Below are 5,640 nucleotides of genomic sequence, written 5' to 3'. Positions count from 1 at the left end.
CTTCCCATGTAACACTGAACTGAGCCCCATTTTAAATACAGACGGGTTTAAGAGAGGGCTTAGACATTTGTGTGTGTACAGTGAGCATCAAAAACTTGCCTCTATTATCTGTATTTGTAGAAATGTTTGAAAAACTCAATTCTTAGCTGATAGAAATGTTTCTCCTAACTTTTAAATTGGAAGAAATTACAGTATTTATAGAAAGTCAACATCTTTTATTCTTCTCTTGTGAAGCAGATTTTCTATTCTCCCATTTATCCATCTCTGCAATAGCTTCAGTTTGATATGGTAAATTATATTCAAATGAGACTTGATCAGTATGTTTTAAAATGACATCTACCTTCCTCTACTTACTGGAAATACCTCATGAAATACATTTGAGGACTTCTGCCTTTTTCGTGGTGGGTAACAACAGTGACACATGCCATATAATCAAGTCTTTCCATGTTAGATGCTATTTCCAATTAATGATCCCTCAGCTTACCATAAACATTCCTGATTGTACTCTAAATATATGACTTTTTATGTAAATGCCTCCCAGCTTTGTGAAAAAGTGCATTTCATCAGCATACTCCTATTTTTGTTCAAAATCGTTAATAAAAACACAAGCCAAAACTGCTACAAATACCACTCGCTGAAGAACTCCATGACAGATGCCATTAAGCTTTTTAAAAATCTCATTAAACCACAACAGAGCAAAGATAATGCAGAATATACCACCAACTATGCAGTCTGTAAAAACAGAGTATGAAGCATTTCAGCATTGTAGTAGAGTATGAAGCATTTCAACACCATTTCAGTGTCTTTAGTGAATTTACAAAATTGATGGACCAGCACAAAATGTATGTAAAAATATGCATTAATAACTATATTAGTCACATGCAATATCTGAAAATGCACTTTTTACCACTGCAGGATCCATTTTTATTATAGGTCATGAAAAAAGAAGGATTAAACAAACAATTCTTGAAAAGAAATCCCATCAATTGTGTTATGTGTTATATCATGTTCTTAAATTTATGCCAGCCAAGACAGATTCTTTCGAGGAGGTGATGGTAAATTCTTTACTCCTTCCAGGCACAAAGTGTTTGAGAGCTTTGATCCAAATCAAGTAAGAACAAGTACAAAGAAACAAAAGCTACTTTGTAAAATATTCAAATCAAATAGCCAATATTCAGCCCCTCTTAGCCTTGTAAGACTATCATGCAAGCTTTCATTTACCTATAAATGTCGTTAAGTTTTACTTTTTTTTTTTTTACAATGTCTGCCAATTATGTAAATGATGGGAAAGGTAAATGGATTTAACTGTCTCAATCCCAAGTGAGCTTTACTAGAAACTTACGGACAAAAAGCAAAAAAAAAATATCATTTAACTGGTGCAGCTTAGCACACCAGACTTGAAAGACTAACATTGTTATTAAATAAATGGAAATACTAACTGAACATCATCTACAGTCAAGAAAACCTCATACACAGACTGTCTCCAGGCACTTAAGAGATCTACAGGAAGCCTCTGTGATATTCCCACAGCACCCAAGTCCCATTACAGAATTCTGAGCCTAAAAAGTTTGAGATTTTTGCCCTAGATCTTCGTAAAGCATTTCTTTAAAAAAATACTAGTACTTAATTACAGTGAGACAAAGTTACTGCTGGAAATACTTCATCTCGTGCTGGAATTTCTGACATTCTGCCTCTCTCTTTTTTCGCAGGCTGAACTTTTTTAAAAGGCCTAGTAAGATAAATACATAATCTTAAAAAAAAAAGTCTTGTCAAACAGCAAGACAAATGCTGAATAGTGCAGGGGAAATAAACCCATCTCCTCGATCCCTTCCCCAACACAGCAATCAGCTAGCAGCTAAGGATAAGCACGGTTAGCTTATAAGGCTTTCAAACTCAGCTCAGCCTGCCAAAGATGCATTGATATTTGATGTTGTTGGACATGGAAACCCCCTCCTCACTAATTCACTAAGATAGCAGCTTCAGCTGGGCATTTATATATAACGACTGAGAAGCATGGAGGAGCAATTGCAGAACTGTCTTTTATCTGTAATTGACAGTAGGAACAGTTCTAGATGTTTCCAGTGTGAAAAGGCAGACATTAGTTTAAAGCATCCTTAGCGTTAGGACACAGCAAGCAACTCTGCTCTGTGCTGCATCAGCCCTCTTGCCTCAACTGGTAGCTAGCATCAGCTTACTGACTCCCCTTTGCCTTGTATAGCCAACGTAACAGTTTTATGATCATTTTACAGAACAGTCCCAAAGGTAATTTAAGCTCATTCTTTGATTTTGCCCTGAACTGGACTGGAAGCATTCTCACAGAGGCAGACTACAAAAGCTCAGCCATCCTATGGGGCACTCGCACCCAACTCCCCTCCCTGGAGAGTCGGCATCATCCCACCATGTCTGCTACTGTGGGGCTGGAGCGCTGCACCTTCATGCTCTGCCCCACTCATGCTCTCTGCTTCAAGTTCAGTGCACGATTGTTTAATCTCGCAGTGAGAGGAGTGCTGGGCTCTAGCTTGGTTGTGATGTGAAGTTACTATAGACATAAGCAGTAAGCATAAGTTATAGACATAACCAGTTATAATAGTTTTAACTAGCATAACTGATTGCATGTACAGACAATATTACAGGCAACTGGAAAGACTGCTTGAGCTTACCAACTCACTATAAACCAACACCACAACAACGAAAATAAAATATTAAAAAATAGAATTCTAAGTAAAACTACCTCTATATCTGAAAAATATTTCACAAGTGTCAGAGAGCAAATGCCCTGTGGTCCTTTAACATAAAGGCCAGATGGTTTAAAATGGCCTACTGCTAGTAAGAATGAGTAACTACTGCAACAAAATGCTCCAGTATTTCTCTGTAACTCAGTTCTTGAAAGTATTTATCACAGATAAGTCTAGAAATTCTGACAAAACATCTATTTAGTAGATGATGTGCATTATAGACAAGCTTACAGCCAATATCCTTTTCAGAGGAACTTGTTTATAAAAAAAAATAAATTATGTGATTAATCAAATTCAAAAATAGTCATCCTTTCTATCTACTACACAGAATGGTGGAATACATAATATGTACCAGTATTGATCAGAAAGATCGCTTAATTAAAAAACAAAGTTAAAATGGGTCAAACATACCAGTACCTAAGCGTTTTTGACAAATAGTAAAAAAATTCAAATGAGTAATTGAAAGAATTTACTTAGGTCACAAACAAAAGGGAAATTTCTAAATTCTGTTAACTTAGATTAAGTAAAATCAAAGAGAAAGTTCAGCTTTGCTAATCAAAAATCAAGCCCAGACTTGCACGTAATAACAATATTCAATGAATTTGAGTTATACACATGCACACATACACACACTTATTTACAGTCTTGTCCCTTCTCCAGATTTTAAAAAATTGGATTTTGGGAAGATTCTGATATTAGAAAATTTCTGCAAAGGAGATTTAAATTTTGGATCTGCTTTGAATTAATGCAAAAAACTGTACTGCACTCTTCTGTCATAATTTAGTTTGGGTATTTGTGTTGCTGTTTAGTGGTATGTCAAGAGCTGTAAAAACATATGGCAACACATCCTTTTTACTGATTTGTATAAGCCAAAAGAAATATTCAACAACCTCCCAATGAATGACTGGTAGCTAAAACTCAGTGTGTTCATAAATTCGGATAAATCCTGAATTTTTTTTTTTTTTTTAAAATCTCTACATCTGGAAACATGGCTGACAATGTTTCGCAAGAGCTGGTTTTCTCCTAGGATTTCCAGTTCTTTGTGGTTTCCCCAAGCCAAAAATAGACTAAAGAATAACATTTCTGCAAATATTTCAGTATTTCCGTTTCCAGTCCTGGTTCAAACCAGAAAGGGCAGAGCCACAAGCCATTAAATACAATAAACAAATAAAATATAAATGAACTTTTTCAACCATAAAAAAGGTTCCATTTCAGGTTTAAATGAAGGTACGAGTTCATTCTGAATCTTCAGTGCTAATTTTCTTATGTCTCCCAAAAATAACATGCACCATGCACAAGATCTGTGGTTAAGATCTGTGTGTAAGATCTGTGAAGGGTTTTTCTGTAGCATTTGGTGTTGACTGAACATTAAATGTCAAAGTGCTTTTAAAAAATCCTCTAGGCATCTTTCTGCATTTTTTCACACTCAAAACCAATAAAAATAACATTAAGATCCAAAATGAAGTTGCTTACAAAATGTACATTGGAGATATTAACTGTGAAGATATTCTGAACAAAAATAATAAGGGCACTAGAAAAAGTGTTCTAATGATCACATGCCTAAAACCTGAGAGAGGAAAAAATATTAAATATGCAAATTAAAAGGAATCAACATCAATCAATGTACTCACATCTTTGACACACTAAGAGTACTGCCCTTTACTTTACCATTGGCCTGTTAATTGATGGTACGAAGCAATGAAGGTCTCCTTGTGTTCTGTGCTACAAAGAGAGGCTCATTTTCTTCCTGAACTCTTAGACTGAAGGAAATATATTTCCTGTTTGGTCTTAGTGGAATGTAACAAAAAGTGCTGGCGAGAACTAAGTTATGCCAGGAATTACATCTGTTTAACAGGGTTTTAAGAAGTTGCAGATGCTAAAGTGTTTAGTTATTGTATAGCTGGATCTTGGCAGGGATGTTAAACTTAAGAGCTAAATAAAAATGTAAATTGTGTTAAATCAGCATTTCCTCCACTATCTGATGTATAAGAAAGCTTTCTATACTTTTCTCTAAAATGTTTTTCCCCAATACTTCAGAATGTGTTGCAAAATATTCCTTTTATTCTGATTTATTTCTAAAAGGAAGACCTAAACAACAAAAGGTCACTGCAGACAAGCTCATATACCAGCAGGCCTTTTAAAAAAATGCAGCAATTTTGGATATAGAATTGTGAAGACCCAGCTTTTTTTTTTCTCTCTAAACACTCATCTAGATTCATCCCTGTTTTCAGTTACTTTTAGTACTTCATGACATGTGTGCAAACGCAGGGGCTTCTTCTCCAGTTGTCTTTTTACAGAAGTAGGGTTTGAACGCAACAGGTCCAATTCAAGCCCTACTTCTGCAAACGTCTGGACACACGCTTAACTTCAAACAAATAAGTTTCTAAATAGTCTCATTCAAATCACTTGGACTGTTCCCAAGCTTGTGGGGAAGTACTTACAGAAGCGCTTGCAGCAGCAGGGCTTTATACTCTGAAGTATTCTGCACTCTCTTGTGACATGCTGTAAATGCAGTCCTGAAAGGAGTTTTGCGTATTGCTTATCTATATGCAAAGACATTTTTCAATGCAAAAGAATATTAGGAAAAAATACAGATTTATAACTTCATACAACACAGCATATTAGTCATAGATATCTAGTAATAATATGTTCACAATTAAAAATCTAATAGGTATCATAAGCAAGTATTTACTGTTTTCTAAAATGTATTTATAAATGGCAAAGAAACTAATGAATTAGTCTTTGAGAGTAAATACATTAATCAAGCAGCTAAAATCTGAAATTAGAGACAACATGGGTGGGTTGGTTTTTTTTTGGGGGGGGGGTGAGGCTGTTGGGGCATTTTTTTCTGAATCTATGAATATTGTGATCTTGAAGGTGGGTAGCTAGCCAAAAATTTGAAGGT

The sequence above is a fragment of the Aptenodytes forsteri genome, unplaced genomic scaffold (assembly GCF_000699145.1).
Source record: "Aptenodytes forsteri isolate BGI_AS27 unplaced genomic scaffold, ASM69914v1 Scaffold234, whole genome shotgun sequence".
Taxonomy (NCBI): domain Eukaryota; kingdom Metazoa; phylum Chordata; class Aves; order Sphenisciformes; family Spheniscidae; genus Aptenodytes; species Aptenodytes forsteri.
Note: the sequence above shows the minus strand (reverse complement) of the source record.